Genomic DNA, 14,632 nt, shown 5'->3' with positions numbered 1-14,632 from the left:
GAATTTCTCGTTGGATATAGTCTATCCTTATCTACAAGCCGATTTTTACACCAAATTGGAATCAAGAAGGTACTTAACAGACAATCAGGGACGATCAAAAAATCAGTTCATCACATTTTCTGACACTTCATCTTCATCAGAAGGAGAATCTGATAGAGGTGACAATCGCCAGAAGAGGAATAGGAAATGGAATCCCCAACAAACCCCTCAGACACCTTTTTTAGGCAGAGGCCAATCGAAATCGCGAGGAAGAAACAGGTTCAACAACCAGCCCTGGGAAATGACAACCCGGCGCCAACATTACAAGAATTAGATAGCTCTCCCATTTTCAACTTGTCTAACAAAATCTTGACAAATACGAAAATAAGTATCCTCAATAAAGGATTGAGTTTTGTCCCCAATAAGAAAACTGACTTTGTAAAACTTAAAACTGAATTTATTGAATTCTGTCGTCAGTTAAGATTAAGACTTTTCTTTCAGAATAAAGACAATCCTACAAATATGGAAGTGACAGGACCACGGAGGAAATCTATTTTCTGCCCACCAGCGAATCAAGTCCCGAAAGAAATTTTGACTTTCCGAAAAACCATACTGTCAGCTATTTCAGAAATGGAAAAAAAAGGAAAATACCTTAAATATAACATCTCAAAAGAAGAAAAGGAAGCTCTGACAGCCTTAAAAAATGACCCCCAAGTCACTATCAAGCAGGCAGACAAAGGGGGCTCAATTGTGGTATGGGACACTAATGAATACATCAAAGAGGTTCGTCAACAATTGGATGATTCAAACTGCTATCGAAAAATCGCGAAAGACCCTACTAAAGAACTACAGGGTCAATTTTTCGCATAGTTAAAGGAAGGATTTGATCAAGGTTTTCTAGGACAAAAGGAATACGAATTTTTACAAAACAAACATCCACGAATACCAGTTTTTTACGTATTGCCCAAAGTCCATAAAAATCCAACTAAACCGCCTGGACGCCCTATCGTTTCAGGGTGCGATTCGCTGTTAGAACCAATATCTAAATATGTGGATTACTTTCTGAAACAGTTCCTACCTGAAGTTAAATCATATCTCCAGGACACAACCGATTTTATCACTAAAATCAAGGAAGTCCATTTTACAAGAGATTAAGATCTACTGGTGACATTAGACGTCACCTCGTTGTACACGCAGATCCCCCAAGATGAGGCCCTTGCTGTACTAACATATTTTCTTGACAGTAGAGAAAGACCAAGTAGAGTACCAACTGAATTTATTGTTAACTTAGCGGCTTTTGCCCTAAAAAAGAATTACTTCTCTTTCGCCAACGATTTCTTTTTCCAAATAAAGGGTGTGGCAATGGGATGTCCCTTTGCCCCAGAATTGGCCGTCCTCTTCATGTCCATGTACGAAGAGACATTTGTTTATAAAAAATAATCCCTATTCAGAGGACATCGTAACCTGGCTATGGTTTATAGACAACATTTTTTTGATTTGGACTGGAGGTGAAAAAAAACTACAAGCTTTTTTCAATTGGCTTAATCAAAGGACACCCGACATACAATTTAGCATGTCCAAGTCTAACTGCAGGATTCCCTTTTTGGATGTAGAAGTATACAGTCAGAATGGAGGAATTTGTACAACATTGTAGAAGAAACCCACAGACAGAAATAAATCTTTGTTGATAACCAGCAACCACCCGAGGAGTCTACGTGAGAATTTACCATATGGGCAGTTTTTAAGAATACGCCGAAACTGTACTCATAAAGAAGAATATTTTAAACATGTCGCCAATCTAGTGGAGAAATTGAAAGAACGAGGTTATCCAAGAAAATTGGTTAAAGGGGCAATGAAGCGGGCATGGTGGACCCCGAGGGAGACTTTGCTGGAAAGAAAAATGAAGAAAACTTTGTCTAGACAAGTCTGTATGACAACATTCTGCCCAGACTCCAACATGTTGAAAAAAACGATTGCCTAAAATTGGCATCTTGTTAAACCACTTGATGAAAGCTTTAAAACAGTACCACTGTTTGCATTTAAGAAGGAAAACAGCATCTCCAACTACATAGTGAGGGCGGCTGTGAAAGTGGAACCCAAGGCCACATTGCGACAAATGATGGGGTTGTCCCCCATCCTAGGCCACCATAAATGCGGAACATGCACGTGCTGTGAGAGCACGATGGAAGGTGCCCTCCTCAGCCATAACGGAATACACTGGAAACATAATACCTTTTCCAACTGTAAAACCAAATTTGTTGTCTATGGTATTACTTGCCCTTGTGGAATGCTCTACATAGGTAAAACCAGCCAGGAGATACGACAAAGAATAACACAACATAAGTCACGAATTCGGAAAAAAGTAGAGACTGCTCCGCTAGTTAATCACTGGACCAGAAAATTGCACAAAGAAAGTGATTTAAAATGAACTGTAATGGCAAACATAGAGATTGACCCACGGGGAGGAGATAGGGAACAAAAACTATCTAAAAAGGAAGCATTCCTTATAGTCAAATTTGACACGGCAACTTCAGGCCTCAATGAGATCTCCGAATTATACAAACTGTGAGATTCCAACAGGTTTAGAGAGATTCATTGACAGTACGAACTCTTTGCAGAAAGATCCTATATATAAGAATACCGCCGTGATCTGTGTTAATAAAGCTCGCCCGATTCAATTAGGAGGAACTACACATCCCATCAGGAAAAGCGGCGACAGCTCGTCGCTTCTAAATCATGTGACTAGAGGATTGCGGTTAATCAAGCAAGCCTAGGAACTACACACTCCATCAGCCTAAGCGGCTTTAGTCGTCGCCCTTAATAATCATGTGACCACACTAGCGCAGTGAAATAATTGAGTCCAGTACCCCGTTCTATTACGCTCATCCATTGGCCATTCAGAATCTGGACTTGAAACGGATTGTGAACACAACTCGGCAGGTAGGCGTCACGAGTGATTTTGCCCCCGCTGTAGCATTCAATTCTAAATCACATAGATTCTAAATCCTGTCTATGTTCCTCCTCCTTTTAGAAACCAACAGAGCTTGAGACGGCGTTTAACACAAACTAAGGTAACCGCTCCGTGATATCCCCCCTGCAATCATTGTCAAATGGCCGCCAAATTCAGTTTATTTATATTGGCCCATTCTTCCTTTTTAGAAATCATTGACCGAATGATTCAACCGGTCTGGGACACCTCCATTGTGTACCATGTAAGTTGTTTCGGCGGCGTCCCCGCCATTTGAGTCTATTTTCACCTCACCTCCACCTCAAGAGGTGTTACCCAAATTATACAATGACACTATTTTACTCCCCCCTCTATCTCTATTTTTCTTTTCAGAACTATAAACTCCACACTGTTTGCAAGTTGTCGCTAAGAACCTCATTGAGGTAAGCAGGAGATGGCATTGGCTTTGGTGTAGCTTTAGATAGTTTTTGTTAAACTCGTGCAGTTTTTTGATTAGTTTTCCTTTTTCTTCTCTCTTCAGTGAGGCTTTGGTCCTGACGAGAACCCCCGCATTGGGTGGGGTTCGAAACGCGTAGACCTTCAGATAAAACCAAACTGACATTTTTTTCATGCATAAAATGACAATTGTTCAAGTTTTATGATTTATGCAAATTGAGAAAGTTTATTTGAATGTTTATAAATGTTTGTATTTATTTGCATTGATGTAGAGAAAGTCCTCCTTGTTGATATAACTATTGGTTTGGTTTACTGTATGTGTTGTAATGTAGCAGTATATGTATGAATGTAGTTTGTTTGATTAGAATGCCTGATGTGTGTGTGTCGAAATGTTTAGTATTTTGTACAGATAAATGTGGGTGTTTTGTGATATTTTGTGTACATATGTAAAAACAGATAAAATGGTTGTTTTCTAAAATTTTGTAATAATTCTGCATAAATAAAAAGCAATTTTTAAGCTTCATGGTATAGTGATAACACATTCTTATACCAGACAGGACAGAGTTTTGAAATTAGTAGCAGTATATGCAAATTGTTTTTGGTTGGAGCCAAAATAACTATGGCACGCCTGTACATGTGCCCATTCAACGAAGGAATGCCCCAAAATCCAGATGGTAAATTCCGTAGAGCGGGGGCCAGCCACTGAACCTGCAACGAGAAAAGCAATATCAGACTTATGGCAAGGAGGATGACGCATGTGCCTCCCCCGCATTGTTTCTCACGTAGCGTTGAAAACAGTTAGAAGACCAGCGCCCCAGTCACGTTTTCCCTAGACCATCCCCTGTTGTAAGCCTCCATCGCTGCGTCGATTCTAAAGAATGAGTCCTGTAACGCTCCCCGTCTAGCCCGATACTCTGCAAAGCCTTACGCAGCACCATGCGCAACTGATATTCAGAGACCCAAGTCCCATTGGCATGTCTAAAAACTCCTTTCCCAACCTTCCCACCTGACAAGTCCCTCCAACGCTGGGCCCACTGCAAAGAACATGTGGAAATTGGGGAGGACTCTTCCAACCAAGCCCCTTTACCCAAGTTCCTCTGGTCTGTTTTGGAGCCTGACAGCCAAATATGAACCCCCTTTTCTGAGAAAAATATGTCTTGCCACCCGATGCCCCCCTTCAACTTAGAACCCAAAAGCTCCGGGACTCTGAAAGCCCCACAAAACATTCATACCATAAGTGTGGAAAACAAACAAGTCTTAAATCCATCCCTACAAACTAACGATAAAACTTGTAAAAGACAAGCCTAAGTCTGCCATGACAGAGGGCTACGTGCAAAATGCTCCCCCGCTCCCTAGCCCAACCTTCCAGCATTCTCTTCCCAACTTCCCCTGCAGAAGGAGAGTAACCCCAAAGGAGTTTCCCCATAAAAGAAATGCCCGCTAGCTTCTTGGCGATAGTAACCCTAGAAAGACCTTTCTCCATTAGTTCAAGGATAAACTGGATCACATCTTCTGTCTGCCACCAACCTACCTCACGCCTACAGGGTCCTGATGCTAAGAAATCCTCCCAAGCTAGCGCATATGCTGCTCGAGTTGATGCTGACAACTATCCTACCACCAGTTGTATGACCCTACGTTGCCTACATACCAAAGATGTTCCGGCATGGGGGTCGGTGTCCTGTCCGCCTCATTGGCCAGCCCATGGAATCTCTCCCACTGCGAACGAGACAAAGCATCCGCAGTGTCATTGTCCACACCGGGGATGTGTAATGCCCTGAAATCGATATCATATCTGAGGCAGCCTAGCACAACAACCCGAAGCAATTTCAAAACATGTTCGTCTCTCGCCGACTGCCTATTGATAATATCTACCACTGCCATGTTGTCAATCCGAAACAAAACCTTCCAATGAGCCAACTCTTCCCCCCACAGAGTCAGGGCCACCAATACGAGAAACAGCTCCAAAAAGGCTATGCTCCTCCCACCCTCATTCCATTGAGACGGCCACTTTTTAGCACACCACCTGCTCTGCCAATATAGGCCAAAACCATCACTGCCTGCCGCGTCCGAAAAGATCTGCACATCCCACCCAAAGTCATCCTCCCTGGCCAATGGAACTCCATTAAAAGAGTGTAAAAAGAGTGTCCATATACGCAGATCTTCGTTCACCCCCGCTGACAATTGGACATGGTGGTTAGGCAAATAATGTCCTGACAGTGCACGCCCCAATCGCCTACAAAAAGTCCTCCCTGCCCTGACCACTCTGCATGCAAAATTATGATGGCCTGGCAGGACCTGGATATCCTTCACCGTCACTTTCTGTTTTGATAGCATTCCATCCAAGAGCTCTAATATTTTCACTTTCTTATCCACTGGCAAGCGAGCCTGCATTGCCACTGAGTCAATCTCAATTCCCAGAAAAGACATGGTCGTGCATGGACCCATTGTCTTCTCTTGTGCCAACTGCACCCCCAATTCCTCCATGAGCTATTGGAAAGTGTCCAGGGCTACCTGCCACTCTGTGGAGCCCGGGAAACCAACAAAAAAGAAATCGTCCAAATAATGTGTAACCAACTCATGACCAGAGTGCTGTGTAAAATACCACTGCAAGAAGGTGCTAAAACACTCAAACAGAGCACAAGACATTGAACAACCCATCGGCAATGCTTTGTCCATGTATCATTTACCATCAAAATGGATCCCCAGAAGATTCCAATCATCTGGATGGACTGGAATAAACCTAAATGCAGATTTTATATCACATTTTGCCATCTCTGCAGTTGCGCCCGCGGTCACTACTAGTGACATAGCAACGTCAACTGAGGAATATAAACAGAGGCCGCCTCCTCATCAATAAAATCGTTGACTGACGATGGCCATGATAGGTGTTGAATTAGTCTGTACTGCCCCACATCCTTCTAGGGGACCACCCCAATCGGGGAAATAATCAAGTCCTCCAATGGCCAATCATCAAATGGCCCCGCCATCCTCCCTTCTCGCACCTCCTTGTTCAGCTTCTCCTGCACAACTGCCTTATGATCCTCAGCCAATTTCAAATTCTGTTCCCACCGCTGCAGCCGCGGCCCAGTGTAACCTAGACTAAACCCCTCCTGAAACCCCTCCAACAGCACCCCCATGGCCCTCACATCCCCATACTCCCTCAGACCTTCTGTCAATTTTACTATCCTAACCGGAGTAGGAGCCTTTGGGCACAGACCCTTGTGGACCCTTACCTCCTCTAGCACTCTGGAATTTATTTATTTATTTATTTATTGCTGAGAGGAGCCCGGAGTGCTGGCACTCGGCTGTTTCCACTGCTGGCTGCTCAGAGGCTTAAACCCCAACATTTGACCAAGGGATGTTTCTTTCTACATTGTGAACACTTGTGCCGGAACCTACAGTATTCCCTTATGCACAGGCCTTTATTAAAATCCCAGCATGCCCCAGTCCCAGATTGTGTTGCTGTTGCACTCCCCACCCCTCCCCGGGTGGGCTTCCGCTGAAAGGGCTGGTATTCTAACGGTAACCCACTAGCTGTGAATATAGTCTTACCCCCAGCCCGTGCCCCCATTGTGTGCTGCCACAAATCAGTATCCAACTCTCCCCACTTTTCCTCCGGGTCCCAAGTCATACGGACCCAGAATTCCTCATCGTATTGAGCCCAGGCAAAACCACTACCAGTGATCTGAGCTTTCCTAATAACGTCCATGTATTTGAAAATGGCAACGCAGCGCTCAGGAAACTTTTCACAATACAGGCTGGCATAAATTAAAAACGCTGCCGTCCAATTCTCAATTGTGAAAGGCACCTTCGACCGCTTAGCCAACTCATACTTCTCTTTTTTAGATTCCTCTTTCGAATGCACTTCTCTGTGCAGGAGCTTCAGTATTTCAACATATTCCCCCTTACAAATCCGCTCCTTGGTTGCGAACATCAAATGCGCACCCAGGGGCTTTGTCACACCCATGTAGGAGAGTTTCTTAATCTTTAACTCCTTGCTCTGTAAAGGCTCTTTACCTGCTTTGGTCACCTCGGTGTTCATCCCGCTCTCCAAGTACCCAATGTTCACTCCACTTCTCCAGTTCCCACCCCTTGATCTTTACCATAACGACCTTTGTGAAGTTTCCCCTCCCAATCCCTCCCCTCCTCTTCACCCCCAGTCCCCACAGACACCATTTTTAGTTTGGCCCGTGGTTCACCAATCTCACCTGGCTCTAACAAGATGGCACAGCTGGGCGCGGACCGCCATGCCACTCATTCCGTTTTGTCCACCATCCGAGGAGCCCTCACCGAGGGGCCTTGCTCTCTTCTACCACTGCCCTCCTGGGCTGCACCACCTCTGGTGCCTGCAAAAAAATATGAGACACATGAGAAGGCCCCTCCCCATCCTCATTATCACGCAGTTCCCCTTCCTCAGGGATATCCTCATTATAGTTCAGTACCAACGGCTCCTCCATCTGTAAAGGATCCGACACCAACACCACACCACGGGCCTTACTGGACCCTTCATGACCTGCAACTGCCCTAACGGCCCCTTTCTGTACACCTGGCGGGGGAGCCGACTGTACCCGCCGATACTCCCCCAATCGTTGACCACACCTAGAATCTCCATCCACTGTCCATTCTGTCTGCCATGTCCTAGCTATCATTGGGTCCAGCGAGGTCGCGTCGAACCTTCGTATGCTGGCCGGGCCAGGCTCCCCCGACGGTACGGAATGTGCTGCACGAGGCTCCACCATCCCTTCTCCTCGGCGCAACTGGGCCGCACTCCGCCCTACCGAGTCTGCCTTTCCGAAACGCTCCCTGCCCTGTGGAAAAAAAGTTCGCACTGAACTGCTGGGTCCCTCACTCCTAATAGCCTCCCAGTTCTCTCGCCTACCCAAAGCACCATCCACCAACCATCTACCCCTGTCCCACACTACATGCCCTGCTCTCCCAATACTTGCCCTAGGAGCGGTAGGGGGTTCCCCCCTCCCCTTCACTACTCCACTCCAACATTGCCTGCACTACGGCCGACGAAGGCCCCGGAACCTGGCACCCACTCTCCCTGCCTCCTGTGCCCAAGAGATCCCTTGCGGCCCTACCCCTGGCCACCCTTCCCCCCACTGGACCTACCAAACCACCTCCAACCGAACTGCGCCAAGGTAAACTATGAAGAGCCTCACCAACTCCCGCGCCAGTGTCACACACCCCCTCTGCCCACACCGGAAAAATATCCAGACCCACCCAGGATCTGCCCCCTCCCCTGGCCTGCTCCCGCTCCCCTGCCCATACTTCATCAACCCCCCTCATGCTTCCTCCGATCCCAGAAACCAGCCTCTCCGGACCCCAAAGGGGGACCGATGGCAAAATCTCTGTATCTTGACCGACCTCCTGATAATGTAAACCACCCCACTCTCCCACCTGAGCCCATTCCCCCTCCCCCACCGAGCTGCTAACTACAGAGGCCACATCACCACTGTGAGAATAAGGTGGCGAGAAAAGAAGGGGACTGATAGGATCCCTTTCTCCCCCTGCCTCAAAACCCAACATGTCATGTACATTCCTGCCACTACATGGTATAATATGGGGCACAACCACCAAAGAAGCCCGCACCGGCATGCTCATCTCAGCCCCCCTCCCCACCTGCACCGTGCCACCTTGCCGCTCCATAAATCCTCTAACTGGCGCCAAATCAACATAATGCTCCTCCCCCGCCGGCCCGACATTCTCATGCCCTCCGGCGGCCGAATAAAACCTCAAATCCACCTCCCTCCCCACTCAAAAGACGCATCCACAACTGGGGCAGCGGAATATGAGGCAGAGAGCCTCTTGCTGCCCGCCCTCCCCGCGATTGCCTCTCGGCGCGGGGGCCGACATTGCCCTCTCTTTAACCGCCAAAGCGGAAAGCAGCTCCAGCGGTTCATCGCGCACAACTCTCTCCTCTACGGCGCCCCCACCGCCCTCCCGCTCCAACGCGCCCGACTCTCCCGACCTACCCTCCACAGCGGGACGCGATTTACCGTCCGGGTGGCCTTTTTGAAATGCGGGCAGCCCCGTTCACTCACCGCCTCAATCCTGGGGCGCTTGGGGGACATACATGCAGGCAACACTCCTGCGGAGGCCTGCCGTGCAGGGCGCGACGGCCCCGCTACATCCCCCAAGACCAATTCAATCCTTCCTGCCTCGCTGAGAAGTCTGAGGGCTTCCAGCACTCGATAATCCTCTGCCGCCATCGCAACTAATTGAATAAAGATATGCCTCACTAAACCTGACACAAAATGAATCTAGCTAAAGCTCCCAGCCACCAGGTCACCAAACCTAAAATGTTGGCTGGGAGCCGGAGCCCAAAGCATTTATGCTTGGGCTCCCTTAGGGCTACATAAAAACAAGCCCAAAAACAAAATGCCCGTCTTGCTATCTGCTGACCCTTCTCCCCCCCGCCCCTCCCAAACTGCCGGGGGGACCTCCCTGCGGTCGGCTACCCCCCCCCAACTCCCCTTCTCTCCATGCACCTTCTCTCTCTTTGAAAGAGTGGGGGGGGTTTCATATCAACAGAAAGATTGTGATGTTGACAATGTGGCAGGCTACACGCGGGAGCGGTGGTTTTCTGTGTACAACAGTTCTACGTGAGATGCTTTGCTTCTGCAGGAAACATTGCAGTGTGTTTCGGTGGGTTGGTTTGCACGCCTCTAATTCACGGTTTCCTAGTTTCCCTCCTCTCTGGCAGGGCTTTGCTGCCCGGTGTTCAGCAGACAGCAGATCAAATTTTCTCACGAGTCTCTGCCACCTTTGTAGTTCAAGAAGTTGGCTGCCGACCACGTGTTTTATCGAGCCCCTTTGTTTGAGTTTGAATGTTCATAATGCACGGACTGATTTGAAATGAGCATGTGAAGCAATGGTCTCATGTTAGCTGTGATCAGCAGATCTATTCCTTTTTTTTTCCTTTGCGTTTTTGTGACTGTAGTTTATTTGCTCCATGATAGGGGCAAAACCACAATAATGAAAATACAAAGACAACAACACGGTTTTGTGTGTGACACACCCAACATGGGTCACAACAAATCTATGGCTCGTGTAATAATTTAAAGTCAGCAAGAGGTTGCATGCCAGAAATGACAGCCCCCGTGTATATATGAAGACACAACTACAAGTACCAGAATGCAAAGTGTTGTTGAATAAAATGCAGTCGCATGATGGTGTTGCCCATTTTCATTTATTCCATCCTGTTTTCATTTTTCGGTCGAGCCTGGACAGCGCATGCGCTGCTCTGCGAGGCATGCTGTATTCAGGTAGGGACCTGAAGCTCCACCCACTTTCCGCCCATAATTTTCATTGGCTTGTGTCACTGTTAACTGTAAACTGTAGCGGTTAATTGGTCAATAGGCTTAGTGGTCCTTCCTTAGTACTGCCTTGTCTCATTAACCTCCCATGGCGACACACCCATCTTACGTGTGTTGTTACTAGTAAGCTTTAGTTACTCGATATAAGTTGTGCCGTGTTGGTGGTCGTTCCTTCCGGGTCAAAGCAGCTGAACTGTGGAACTCCCTCCCGGTGGAGATTCGGCTGTTGGAGGATCTTTTCTCCTTCCGTAAAGCTATTAAAACCCTCTTATTTTAACTTGGTTCTTTTTCTTTAGCTGTTGTGTTTCCTGTGGCTGTTGCGTGTTACCTTGCCATGCGCCAGGACGCCCCTTAGCTGGGGCAGCTGTGCGCAGTACAAATTCACGTAACATAACATAACAGCCTCCGAACACTATTTTCTCAAATAGCTTTGTCCTGCCTCCTGTTGCAGGCCGGACACACTCTTTCCTAATGCTTTTTATTTTTTTAGGTCTCGCTAGAGCCAGCGCCTGCAATGCTCTGCAAGACATTTAGTAGGTGCTTTAAAAAGTGCTGCCACAAGCTGCTTTGGATGGCCTAGCGCTTGCATTCACGCTAGCATGTACGCGCGCAGCAACCATCTGCCTCCCTTCCAGCGCGATCGCTTTCCCTTTTTCGTGCTGCTGCGCGTGCACATCACTAGCGTGGTTTCTTTTTTTTTTACATTACTACAAGCTTCTTGCAGTGGAAGACATTAAGTTATGACTTTCCATCCAGCACCTTTTTTTGCTTCCTTTTTTAGATATTTCTTCTCACCTTGCTGTGTTTTAGCCTTATGAATGACTACTTCAGAATCAGCAAGTGCTTACCTCTGTTGTACAGGGAGAGTAACCCTGTTTATGTTTATGGCAAGTTGCTATTGTTACAAGCCGAAACACAGCAGCAGGATCTACGGTGTGAATACAAATTGGGCCAATCCACCTTTAACAAATAATGCTGGTTGTGTTCATGCTCACCAGAGAACGAATGATGCAGTTGTTTATGTCGATTAGCATTCCTTTTATGTAGCAGGCTGAGTGCGACACTTTAGGGATTCAACGATGAGGTGGAAGTTGATGCTCACGATTTTTGTAAGTTATTTGCCTCACACTTCAGATATTATACTGGTGTTTCCATACCATAACACGTTTTTTTCATCCTCCAGAAATATTTAAATTACATGTTAGGAATATTGGTTAAACTACTCCTATGCCTGTAGCACATAATAGCCCCTCCACTTCTGTCTGCTGAATCATTTTTAGGGTAAAGCATGCGCTTGCTTGCGAGTCACTATTGTTTCCAGTAAAGGGCTTGCAGCCCGCCCATTGCTAACAAAAAGTCGGCAGCTCTGCGTGTTAAGCCACATCTGTATCATAATAACGTCATTTTGGGGGTGGGCTTGTTCCGGCTTCTTTCCCTGGGTGTGACTTATTGTGGGGTTGTTATAGTCCACAGATGTGAGGATAGGAGCCAGATTATAAAATACAATCTCAGCACTCTGGGATACTATTTAGATAGTATTGTGTTCAGCTACAGAGCAGCTGTGCATTGCAAAGCTTAATCGGTCTTTCAGCAGTTGTTTGTACCACTATCCATACTTATAATGTGTTACTTCCCGTCATCACTGCCGCTTTGCCGTTGTATTTGCTTTCCCGTCCACCCTCACTCCTCTGGCGCAATTGCTTGTTTAAATATTGCCTTCACCTCTACATCAAATTATGTTATATTTGTTATGTGGGATCTACATATGCGTGTTTGCACACAGAGAGGCTATGTTAGTATTGTGCGTACGGCGCTTACTAACTGAAACAGGCTTATAGGCAGAGGGGAGGAAAACATTGAATTGAAAGCATCCTGCATGGTATTTCCAATAGCATCGGAATGTTGTTCACTTCCGCATTTGTAATATCAAACGTTTGTTTTGGTTTTCACAACTGAAGCTGGTTAAACCGCCACTCACAGGCTTTCAGGCGGGTTCACCACCTCTTGGAGAAAGATATCCATGGAACTTGAAACAATGGCATGCGGGTTCTTATGTGTTTCTACAGTACCTACTGCATCTTTAGTGTGTGGTGTCATGGCTTCCTAATCCAAGGGATGCTTCAGCAGCCCTGTAAAACGTCTTGGTCAGGGGCGTATTTTATACAGCTCAGTTATTTAACATTGCAGTCAGTGGTTTGTAATCCTTATGACATGGGTACTTCAAGTCCCATGATGCAAGGAAAATACCTGGCCAGGATGAGCTATTCAAGTATGCCATGGCATAGGAAACTTTGTGAGCGCTCAGGCAGCGAAAGCACAGCCAGCTAACCGGCACAGCAGTTGTTAACATGGTGTCACTTTTGGTAAAAAAAAGGGTTTTCATGAATATAATGATGCCCACCATAAGCGTATGGAAAAGGAGCAGGGTCATCTTCCAAATGAAAACAGACTACAATCCGCGTTTATAACCTTATCTGTTCCTGAATTAAAAGTAAATTGAAGAACTAATAATATGCAGACTATAGCATTACCGATGAGTAGATTTTGCTTTTACTTTGTTTAATTATTAACATAACGTTAGGGTATTTCAATAACTTCAAACATAGCGAGGATGTGGATTTGCATACGGAATTAGCACATAATAGAGAGCGGGCTTTACTCTTTTAAAATGGATGCGTACTTTTGACTATTAGGGAACCTGCAGCTCGATTTCATGTTGGTTTCCTGTCTCTTCCATGTCTGTGACCATCAGGCTAGGTGATAAATCCTCATGATTGGCGCCACAGCGCAATGTTACAAGGTAAAGAAAGGGGCAGACAAGAACAGCATTGTTTCTGTGCTAAAAACGGGTTGCGATTTGGCTTGATTTCTCTAAATAGGTTTGCAGACACGTTCAGTTTTTCAATTGTGTTCCCCAAAGCATTTGAAATTATGGGCCATAGCTGCCAAGTTTTAAGCTTTCTTACGTGTGATATTTCCTTGTTTGTATAGTGCTTAGGTGAGACGTTTCAATTCCTTCTAAAGAACACGTTGATTGACACTACCTAAATCGTGTCTGGAACAGAATATTAATCTCTGAGTTATACATTGTCTCCTAGCTCCCCATAACGTATTTCTACATATGCTTTTTTAAAGTGTGTTTATGTGTATCTGTGGCTATATTGTTATGCATGTATCTATGTGTATGCGTGTCTGCACCAAATTAGAACAAAAATAGATTCACGAGTGTGTAAATAGCGCCATCTGTGCATAGCTGCATTTTTTTTCATCAAGTGGAGGGGTGGTTTCCAGTCATGCGAGATCTGAGGCGCAGTACTCCGTCTAAGGCTTAAATGCCAAATAAATCACCTGTTTGTTCCCACACATGCATGAGACTTTTTTTCTCAGGAAAATAACTTATTAGCATGGGCCATCTTGATGTGTTACCGTTCCTGTAACACACCACATACATATAATCCACACCACATAGTTCTACATCACCACAAAATTAAACAGCACACCACATAATTAAACTCCACTACATAACACTCCACATCACAAAATGGCATACCACATAATTACTCTCTATAAAACAGTCCCAATCCTCATAATTCCTATACACTATATACCACATTTCTATCCACAGATTTCTACTGCACCACATACTCCACAATTCCACTACACACTGCATACATCTACTCCTCTCTAAAACACAAAAGTAAAAACATAATTTACAATGCCAGTAGCACTACGCGCTACTCTAATTTACAAACCTTAACTAAACATCCCTTTACAACAAAAACATTTAGCCATACTACGTAGCAACACCACAAATCTTCAACAAAACAATTTTTGAGACAGTCACAACAAGCACAGTTATAAACTGTCCAACTGCTATACGTTAGTCTGAAACAGAAATGCTTATAACAATTGTTTATTATAACTTTTC

Source organism: Lissotriton helveticus, chromosome 3_1, assembly GCF_964261635.1.
Source record: "Lissotriton helveticus chromosome 3_1, aLisHel1.1, whole genome shotgun sequence".
Taxonomy (NCBI): domain Eukaryota; kingdom Metazoa; phylum Chordata; class Amphibia; order Caudata; family Salamandridae; genus Lissotriton; species Lissotriton helveticus.
This window is presented reverse-complemented; position numbering follows the sequence as displayed.